Genomic DNA, 12,158 nt, shown 5'->3' on the forward strand with positions numbered 1-12,158 from the left:
TTGTAGATCACCCCAATTTTTGATAATATTAAGGTCTAAGGCTATTTAACCAAGTCTTAGCTTTATCCTTCAATGACAAGGGGGATATCTTCATGCAGAAGATCTCCAAAGGAATGTTGGCTTCTTGAAAAATTGAAACGATGTCCTCAAATTCCTTGATATGAGAGTATGGATTTTCATTTTCTATTCCCCTAAAAATGGGTAGTTGAGACACCACTTGAGGTCGAATGGTAACATGATCATGATTTGGAGGTAGCATAAGACATGATGGTGTGCTCAGCTTGGGAGGATTTAGATACTCCCTCATAGTTCTTTGGTCCTGCATAGGCGGTTGTTGCCTATTGTTATTCCTATTAGATTCTTCAGTGTCCTCCATACTTGGTTGAGATTCCTCAGTTGTTCTTTGAAGTCTACCTAAAAGATCTCTTTCCCAACCAAGTATAAAAAAGAATATATATATATATATAAAGAAAAACAAAATTAAAAGAACTAAAAGAAAGCAATGCACTATATCCTAGTCATGATGATTACCAATCCCTGACAACGGCGTCAATTTCTTGATCGACCTTCTCTATTGTACCAAAATACTTAGCCTTTTTACTTGGCAACTCTGGTCAAGAAAAAAAACTAGAGAAAGAGTCACTACGACTTTTGTAGTATTCCGGGTTTCGCCTTTAAGGATTGGCTTATGGAAATTATCAACATTAGAATAAATGAATTACTTTCGTTTAAATCCTAAAGTGAAAAACAATATGAGAATAATGTGAAACTAAGTAAAAGAAATTAAATTAATAACAAAATGGATATTGATTTTAAATTCGATTGATTCAAGTTTGGGGCTTTCCACAATCCAACCTAGGGTATAGAAATTAGAGAAAACAAGGGTATTTTAAGTAAATGATCTTAGGGTTTTGGGATCCTTGGCCGCTCGTGATCAAGTTGAGTTATATAACTCAAAATTACATCCAAAACCTAATTTTTATTTTTTAAAACAGATTCCTAAAACCATTAGATGAATGAGATTGATTACTAGTTTAAGATTTGAGTTTTTAACTTTCTTACTCCTTATAGCTTTGTTTTGGGGCAAATAACGATAGGGAAGATGAGGATAACCAATAATCAAGAATTACCAAGAATCACTAGTATTGAGTAATAACCTACCATATCATTTCCTAAACTAACTCATAAGGATAGAATAAAAAAATTGATAAATTATCACCCAACCAATAATTAATCTCATTGTTATAATAATTTACCCATTGTCCCTATAGGTTTCCTAGTCCTTATGTTTTCATGCTTCAAGCCCTAGGTTGGCTCTTAGCCTCTCATGGGGGTGATGTCACATTCACAATCCATAATAGGGTAAAAATCCATTATTTGAATAAAAAAAAACTAAAAACTATATATTGAATAAAGAAGAAAAAGAAAACAAACCAAAGTTCTCATTTTCTTCCACCTTCAATGTTAAAAACTTCGAAAAAGAAATTCAAGATCCCCAAAACCTAGAACTAAGATAGTTTATATAAGATCATGAATTACCTAACATGTGGCACACTCTCATTGGCCACTTATTACAAAAATAATTTCCTAAAAATGATTAAAAAAATAATAAAATTGTGATTTCTAGTCGTGTGGGGTCCACTTAGGACGGATGGAGTGCCCTAGATGCAATTCCCGAGATAGAGGAGGCAAAACATCCAAGTGGAAGTGGGTGAATTCGAAATTGGTGTCATTTCGAAGTGGATTTTGAATTCATAAGTTGAATTTCGAAATCATTTCGAAATGACCCTTCAGCTTGGTGCAGTTGTCTTCAAATGGCCATAACTTCTTCATTTCAGCTCCGATTTGCACACCGTTTGAAGCATTGGACTCCTGATTTCCTAAGATTTGAAATGATATATAGTATGTATAAAATGGACTCCATTAAGTTCTCCAAATTTTTCCTAAAATTCAGAGTATATATTAACATCAGATTTTTGAGCTTTGAATTTCCATGCAGCTGAATCTTGCTTCATGCCTCATTTCCCATGTTTTCTTGCCTTCTTTCTTACTCCATAATGGTCATTTCTCATCTTCCAAACTCATGATGTCCTCTTTTTGCCTTTCCTTATGGTCCATGAGTCTTGACTCACTTATTTCCTCATTTAGGCCTTTCTTGATCTTTCAAAATCTAAAGTGATTAAACCTGCACCCTTTTCTTCCCTTGAACATGAGATAAGTCTCCAAAGTACAAACTAAACTCATGGATAGGATCGTAGCATCAATTTAGGTCAAGTTGGGTGATTTGAATGTCCTTTGGTGCACAAATCGTATCAAATATGTGCCATTAGAGCACATATTTTGGCTCCAATCAGGCGCGACTTGAAGAAAACATAAAGGAAAGGTCGGGTAGTTAGGGTGTAGTTTTAAAGAAACATAGGAAGGATAAATAGCGACTCTAGGAGACATAAACAAGCCAAACAATCAAGGTGTGACTTTAAGAAACATAAACAATTGAACAGTCAAGGCACGACTCTGGGAAACCTAAAGGAAAAGTCGAACAATTAGGGCACGACTTGAAGAAAACATAAAGGAAAGGCTAGACAATTAGGGTGCGACTTTGAAGAAACATGGGAAGGTTGGATAGTCAAGGTACAACTCTAGGAACCTAACTAGTTGGACTGTTAGGGTACGGTTTTAAAGAAACAAGGGAAGGTCAGATAGTGAAGGTGCGACTCTAAGAGTCATAAATAGGTTGAACAATCAAGACGCGACAAAAAGGAAACATAGAAGAGGTCGGACATGTCGAGGCACGACGAAACAAAAAAGATGCTAAATAGTAAAATGACCAAGCTAGATAACACAAAACACCACCATGTTAAACCCCAAGCAATAACCAAATTGACTAACAAGAACTGTGATTATGAAATAGAGGAGAGGCTTGAGCAATAGAGAGAAAAAAAAAGGAGCCAATAGCGAAGATCATGATAACAAAGTCAATTGTTAAGGTGTAAGAGATAAATGAGTAATCATGGAGAGAAAATAGTTGATGGGTACACAAATCTCATAGGGCTTAGATTGTTGGGATTTGACCCCCCTAAAAGCAAGACATGATGTAACAAAGTTAGACTTAACCATCTCCTTACTATCCTTTTGGTGTATTGACATTGCTTTGAACATTCAGTTCATGTCTCTTACATTGTATATGACTTGGGTGCATTAGGAGTTGCATAGAAGATACAAGTCATGGGTTCCTTGTAAGTAGATAAGTTGTCCATAGTTGGTTCATAGATTTGGGCAATCTAGCACAGATTGTAGTGCACCACCTCCTAATTAGAGGAATGACTTGTCTTGGCAGTCAGGATAGGTTTCCCATGGTGAATGCACTAGCGTATGTGATGCACACTAGAAAAGACCTACGGTGAATCATGACACAAGGCTATCAATTGTCATAATTTATGAAGCTACTATACTTTGAGAGGATATTGAGCCTATACTAAAATCAACGGGAGGCTTTGACCTTTGGGTGAGACCCTAAAGTGGTCATATATCCTTATGGATTGGGTCACTATTGATGGAGGCTGGTGGCAATAGGTATTCTCAATATAGGCACCATGATATCTCATGGGATTGAGACAGTTTGTCCCCTTGGGCGATTCAAACGACATGTGATCATGAATCTATGGCCATAGTAATTCCTTTAGTGGAATTTGACATATGCTTCTTGGAGTTAGAGTATGTCAGTTGATCATATAATAAGTGAGATTTGTAATTCAAGGATTTGAGAGGTAATTTTGATAGGTGATAACACTATCTTGTTATATTATGGACACTAGTACATGGGGAGTCTACATGTAATGGATAATAGGTCACAAACATAAGCACTTAGTGTCTCGTTGTTATTTACATAGGATAATGGAGTTCAATTGATTATCTATAGTGGGATGTTAAATCAACTTCAGAATAGGATTTTGAGGGAGCTAGTACTCCTATGGGTCCTAGTGGTCCCCACTTTGAGCTCATATACCTTGGTAGCATGGATTATGAGGTTTGGATTGACTTTAGGTTCACTTTTGTGTATAAGGGCATTTTGGTAATTATGCAATATTACACAGAGGTAAGTGAACAAGGTTTTTGGATTGAGCTAATTGATTAATTAGTAGGCTCTATTGGGTTAATTAATCAATTATGACCCATTTTGGGTAAGATTAAGTGACCTAAGCCCATGTGGGCTCAAGTCACTTAAGCTTAGTTGGGATCCTTATAAATACCCCCAAGGGATTAGGGTTTCCATAACCTTTGTCTTCCACCATCTAGAGAGAAAGAGAGCCATAGCCTCCACCCTATTTTCCTCTTGAACAAAAGTATGTCATGAATAAGGTTGAGTCATCGGGTGAAAAATTGTGGGTTTACAAGACTTCCAACAACTTTAAGGTCGTCTTCAACACTGTGAATTTAAGGTTTGGGAACATCCAAACCTAAAGGTTAGTACTTTAAAATTAAAAGATCATTTTTTTTAAAATTGGTATTGTTTCCGTTTCTTAGATCTAAGATCCCAACATAGATGCATCAACATGACATGAACGAGGAAAGAATAGTGCAGTCCAAGGTATAAAGAATCCTCTATCCAAGGGATATGCCTCAGTATGCAGATCTCAACACATCTTTATCAATAGAAATTAACATCATATATCAATAACTCATAACAACGACTCACATGAAAATTCTACGCCTACTAATGACCTCCAAAAAAATCGATCCTTTGATGGGCTTAGGTGTAAAAACACCCTAAAGGGGTTATGCCTCGGTGTAATTACCATCGATATCAATATACCATACTTTGATCTATTAATCAATCGAAATGATAAAGAAAAGTCATGCCCTATTATAACATATGAATTGTTGAGTCATCAAGTAAAGACAACCTGAAAGGAATATGCCCCAGTATGATGGCTATCCAAGTCAATGAATGATATCAAGAATCACAAAATTGATCATAAGGATGATAGGGGTTTTGCCTTGGTATAACAAATAGATCAGAAAGTCATAAAGAGTGAAAGCATCATGAAGCAAACTTGCCCCAGTATAATGATTATCCATATCAATGAGTCGCACTAAAAAGTTACCAATCCAATCAAATGATAATATGGGGTAAGCCCCAATATAGAATATGCACTAAGCCAATAGTTCCAACTTTATGTCAATAAAACCTCTACACATGATCTAATAACATATTGCCTCACGTAAGCTATCAAGGGTATAATGAAATGGTGAACATGATCTACCAAAGAATACCTGAGTTGCCTATGTACATCATTGAGGATATCAATAATGCTCTAGCTCTCCTCCGAGGCTTTGAGTGATCAATGGTATAACCCATCAAGAATATAAGAACTATCCCGCTCTTGTAGACAAAAAAATAAAAAATAAAAAATAAAAAAAATAAAAAATAAAACAAAACGAATGACTCATGTGATTGTTGGGAACCCTGGATTACTTCATTCCCATGCCCTGGATCATGTAGGGTGCATGCAAATCTATCATCGCCTATCTAAATCTATCAAAATGGATAAACATGTATTCAAAAAAAAAAAAAAGGAAACATAAATCTAGAGAATAATGCCACATACCTTTGATCCAGATGTTCCTGGATCAATTCCAATTGTAGTAGATAACTGATTCGACTCATGGTAGCTTAGCTTTAAAGGCGTATCAACAAAATTTATACCTTGAATACTATTACTAAAGTAGCCAAGCTACTATAGCATAGTGGTTCTAGGATCGTTCACTGGGAAGGGTTTTCACAAACACAAGTGATATTCAAATTAGGAAAATAGGTGATTTTCTTATAGATGTTAGCTTTAAAAGAAGATGTAAATGTTTTAGAAAGATTTAAACTAATCTAAGCTAACATTAAAGACTAAAATGAAAGGGTGTAAAAACAAGTTTCTCAAAGATAGGATAGCTATGTTCTGGCTCTTATGCAAATTGGAAATCTCAGGATAGGCTCCTCGCGTTGGGGTTGCAACTATGGTGATGCTTGCTTCCCGAACCGGTATGGATTTAGCAAATCAAGTTTTAATCCTTTAAAATGGCAAAACAGATGGTAGTGAATTTCATCAATGGTTATTCACCTTAGACTTCCTTTGAATGGCTCATAAGAGATAACTAATGGTCTAAAGCCAAAAGCTTACCAAATATTGGCAACTCAAAGTCATTCCAGGTGATAAACTCACCTTTCAATGGCCATTGAAATTGGTTCTAACGGATTAATGCAAAACTTGGAATTGAAAACCTCACCTTCCAATAGCTCGTAGGAGATAACTAATGGATAGAAATCCAAAAGCTTATCAAGTATTGGCCGTTGGAAGTTGTCAAAAGGAAATAAAAACCAAACTTTGCATTAATGAACCATTAATGAAAAACGACTACCTTACCTTCCGGGTGCGAGAAATTTCCATGGGATTGCATCCAAGCCATCACATAACATCCATATTTTGAGAAACTTAAAAGGTTTTAGCCTCTCATCCTTGGGGATTTCATCCACCAAGGATGTTTGGCTACTAAGAAAATAGAAATGGGGAAGAACCAGAGAAGAGAGAAAAAAAGAACTTTATATATTTCTATATCTATCTATCAATCTTTGTTACAACGGATGCAAGGGGATATAAATAGAGAAGTTTTTCCAACCTTCCTAGCTAATAAATCTTATGATTGGTGGATTACAAGGAGAAGAATGGAAATTTATACAAAAATATCCAAAAGAAAAGATCTCGTGTGGAGTCGGCAAAAACAGAGGAAAATTCGCACCACGCATGGGCTGTGCGAATTTGGAAGGTGTTGTGCAAAATTTTCGCACAAGCCTGGAGCAGTTGTCTTCCGAAGGCCATATCTTCCTCATTTCAGCTCCAAATCGTACACGGTTTGAAGCGTTGGATTCTTGACTTCCTGAGCTTTGAAATGGTATATAGCATGTAGAAAATGGACTTCGGGAAGTGCTCCAAAAGTGCCAAATAAGACTGCAGCTGCTGTCCTCTATTTTCCTCTTTGCTTCTTTTTGCTTCTCTTTGCTTTTCTCCTTTTGTTGGCTTGCTTTGGTGTAGCTAAAAGCTTGCTTTAACTTGTCCAAGTAGCTCCTCCATCATTTGGCATGCTTGAATTGATTCATAAGCTGATATAAACATGTAAACTTGCCACAAAATGGTTAAAACCAATTACTAAGGACCTTAATGAATTAATTGGGTTAAATGAATATGATTACTACACAAAGGTGCTTAAAACCATTATAATTAGGTCTACAAAATAGCACTTTTTGATAGTAATCAATAACTCCATAGTCGTAATGGATTTCGTAAACACCATGATCCTCCTCTCAATGACTCTTCCTTATGTCTAGGCATTAAGATAGTGAAGATCTCAAGGATGGAGTCTAGGATTCTCTCTTTAGATTGAAGGAGAGAATGACAAGACACCCTAATCCCTAAAGGGGTATTTATAGGCTTCCTATTAGGCTTAAGTGACTTAAGCCTACCATGGGCTTGGGTCACTTAATCTAGCCCCAAAAGGTTGCTAATTGATTAAATAACCATACAAGGCCTAATTAATCAATTAACCCAGTCCACAGATACCACTCACTTATCCTTGTGCAACCTTGCATAATTACCAAAACGCCTTTATGCACAAAAGTGAACTAAAAACCCATCCAACCCTTATAAGTTATGCCAATAAGGAAAATAAGCTTAAAGTGGGGACCATTGAGACCCATAGGAGTGCTAGTCCCCTCAGAATCAAATTCTAAAATTGACTCAACATCTTACTACAGAGAGTCAACTGCACTCTAGTACCTTATGTATACTACAACGAGACACTAAGTGCTCAGGTCCGTGACTTACTATTCATTGCATGTAAACTCCCTATGAACTGGTGTTCGTAATCTAACAAGATTATCTTTCAAATCCTTGAGTTATAGATCTCACTTATTATGTGATCAAATGACATATCCTAACTCTAAGAAGCATATGTCAAATTCCATTAAAGGAATTACTGTGGCCATAGATTTCATGATCACATGTTCTTTGGATCACCTAAGGGGACACACTGTCTCAATCCCATGAAATATCATGGTACCTATATTGAGAATACCTATTGCCACCAACCTCCATCAATAGTGAGCTAATCCATATGGATATATGACCACTTTAGTGTTTCACCCATAAGTTAAAGTCTCCTATAGATTTTGGCATAGGCTCAATATCCTCTCAAGGTTGAGAGTCCAAGTAGTATAGTAGCTTAGTGAATCATGACAACTGATAGCCTTGCGCTTGATTCTCTGTAGATCTTGCCTAGTGTGCATTACATACACTAGTACACTCACCATGGGAAACCCATCCCGATGACCAAGACAAGTCATCCCTCAAATTAGGAGGTGGTGTACTATAATCTCTATTGGATTGCCCAAATCCATGAACCAATTGTGGACAACTTATCTACTTACAAGGAACCAATGACTTGTATCTTTTGTGCAACTTCTAATGCACCCAAGTCATGTACAATGTAAAAGACATGGGTTGAATGCTCAAATCAATGTCAATACACCAAAGGGGTAGCAAGGGGATAGTTAAGTCTAACGTTGTTACATCATGTCTTTCTTTTAGGGGCTCAATCCTAATAGTGATAAAACACCAACAAAGGATGTAACTACAACTTGAAGGTGGCTATGCCCTAATGTGAGTGCTAAACTAGAGGTCGAGTGCAAAATGCACTAATTGGGAACATCAATGTCATGCCAGATCCTCATGAAAACATGTCATCAATAGGTTGTGTTGATGGATTAAGTCAGACCTAAAGCTGAGAACAGATGGAGGGTATCTCTTAGAGATGAGCATATGATGATACTTGAACCTCTATTAACTCTCAAGCACCATCCAAGCAAAATCTATAGAATATAATGCAAGATCCTATGGCCTTTAGGTGGTCTTAAGACATGGGACGCAACATAGGCTTAGGTTAAGAGTAAAAGAAACAAAGGGAAACTTGACTCAAGCACCTAATGATAAATCCTCAATCCCCTTTTAGGTGAAATGCAATGCATTGTAAATCTCATAGGTGAAGGATCTGGGTGATACTTTATAAAGTAGAGGCAAAGGTTGAGAAAAGGCATAAAACTCAAGTAAAAATGGAAGTATTCAAAATGATAACGTGAACTAGGTATGAGAGACCGAAGAAATCAAATGGGCAACATGAAAACAAAGATCAAAATGTCTAAAGTATGAATAACAATATGAGGAAAAAAATTGCAAGACATGAAAGGCAATGATAAGAAGAGAGAGAATGTTATTGCGGATGAAAAATGGCTACATAAAAGGGAATGATAATTAGTTCACCTCAAAGTATTGAGAAGAATCATACTATAAGTAAATAGAGTGATGGAGTGGGCTAATCAAGAGACATCTAAGAACCTTAAACAACCACATGGGACACCCTCTTAAAGATTATCCTAACATACCTATAAAAAGGAGATATTCTTACCCGCGTGCCTACTTAATGAACAAATGAACTTTGTGGAGAACCAACCAATCACTACTACGAAAACTCAAAACAGTTACACTTTATTCCTTTACATTTTTAAAAAGTGTCATTTAATTTCTACAAGGATGCTTAATCCATCATTGGCACTTAGAAAAGAAATATTTGAACCATGACGCTCTTTGGTGAAAGAAAATGGCGCTTCCTATAGCATGACGCTTATTATAAGTGTCCTTAAAATTTTCCTTTTTACCTTGGCGCTTTATTCAATCATAATTGAAATAGCCTATATATAAAACTCAAAAACCCCCATTCTATCTTACACTCTCATCACACACCACATATTACCTCTAGTTTTGTAAAACAGAGCAACCCTAAAAAACCATCATCGTTCCCATATCGGCCAGTGAACAATGAGCTACCTACTAAAGACACCACCATCACTTCGGCAACATAAATCATCCAATAGATGAGTCTTTCAACATCAGAGATTTGACTACGCTAAAGATCTTGTTGCATAGGAGATCTTGGTGTTCTAAAGATCTTTCCAAGCCCTAGTGTGAGATTCGATAGGAGAATGTCCATTTCTTGAACCTCGTGAACCCTTGACGCCAAACCCTTGTCGAAGAAATCAAGCACTAAAAGCCCTAGCAAACAACCCCATTAACGTGAAATCCATTCTCGACTGAAATCCCCGTTGAAAAAGTGCAAGTTTATGATTGAAATTACCACAATCATAACAAAAGAATTGTATTTTCTCATCAACCAAACATGTACCAATTTATTATTATTTTTCTTTAATTAATTTTAGCTCACAAATAAAAAATGAACAATAATTGTTAGAGATTTAATCTTTTTGTTTATATTCTGTCTTTTTCTGTCATTTCTCATTGGTGGAAAACAAAAGTTATGAAAACCCTAACCCCTAGGGGGTATTTATAAGGTTCCTAATTGGGCTTAAGTGACTTGAGCCCAAATAGGCTTGGGTCACTTAATCTAGCCCAAAATGGGTCATAATTGATTAATTAACCCAATCGGGCTTACTAATTAATCAATTAGCCCAATTCAAAGACCTTGTTCACTTACTTTTGTGCAACCTTGTGTAATTACCAAAATACCCTTATGCACAAAAGTGAACTTACAGCTAATCCGACTCTCATAATCCATGCCAACAAGGTATATGAGGTTAGAGTGGGGACCTATAGGAGTACTGGCTCCCTCATAATCCAATTCTTAAGTTGATTGAACATCCTACTACAGAGAATCAATTGAACTCCAATATTTATGTAAATAACAATGAGACACTACATGCTCAGGTCCGTGACCTGCTATCCATTGTGTTTAATCTCCCCATGAACTAGTGTCCATAGTCTAACAAGGTGAAAACTATTAGCCTTTCAAGACTACCTCTACTATCCTTGAGTTACAAATCCTCCTATTGTGTATTCAACTGACACGTCTTAGCTCTCAAAGAGCCAATGTCAAGTTCCACTTAAGGAACTACTATGACCATAGTTTTCTTGAACACACCTCCTTAGGATCACCCAAGATGACACACTACCTTAATACCTTGAGATTTCATGGTGCCTCTATTGAGAATACCTATTGCTATTGGCTTCCATAAACAATGACTCAATCCATAGGGAATATATGATCAACTTACGATCTCACCTATAGGTCAAAGCCACTGCTAACTTTAGCATAAACTCAATATTCTCTCAAGGTTGAGAGACAATATAATGAAGTAGCTTGGTGAGGTCATGACTACTTGATAGCCTCAAGTCATGACTCACCGTAGGTCCTGTTTAATGTGTAACCATATACACTAGTGCACTCACCATGGGACACTCATCCCGATAGCCAAGACTAACCATCCCTCCAATTAGGAGGTGGTGCACTACAACCTCTAATGGGTTGCCTAGACCCATGAACCGGTTGTGAACAAGTCATCTATTTGCAAGGAACCCATGACTTAGATCTTCTGTGCAACTCCTAATGCACCTAAGTCATGTACAATGCAAAATATGCAGACAAGAATGCTCATAAAGTATAATACATGGAATAAGGATAGATAAAAGTGAAACTGGAACATTATTAAATAAATAACGAATTCCAAATTTATTACATCATGTTATGTTTTTAAGGGTTCTATCTTAACATTTTCGAGCTAGCATGTGCCCTTCCATGTGTAGTTCACAAACTCTGGCATGAACCTCTCTCATCACTCGATCTATAGAGGCTTGGTCTAAGCATAATAACAAGATACCATAAGCTAAATGTTTCAATAGTGACTTCCCACAAATCACAAATCTAGTAGCTAACTGTCTTAATGGTTCTCTTATCCTTAGTTGAAGCAGCGCTAGAGTATATGCCAAATCTGAGGAAGTAGTGGATATCATAGTACCAAGGTAGGTTACCCTGGGCCTTGGTCTCTCCAATCATACAAAAATAGGCAGGGAAAGTCTTCAACTCAATTAGTAAAGGGCGGATGACAACATTAACAAGAATATTTACCATGGAAGCTAGAGTAGCTATAGCATTAACAAATAGGTTTTGTGCTCTAGGCAGATGTGTATATCTCAATTAATCAAATCTCCTAACTAGTAGCTCCAGATAAGCATGGTAAGACCTCAACTTCATATCTCTACTCTTCT

This window comes from Vitis vinifera, chromosome 19, assembly GCF_030704535.1.
Source record: "Vitis vinifera cultivar Pinot Noir 40024 chromosome 19, ASM3070453v1".
Classification (NCBI taxonomy): domain Eukaryota; kingdom Viridiplantae; phylum Streptophyta; class Magnoliopsida; order Vitales; family Vitaceae; genus Vitis; species Vitis vinifera.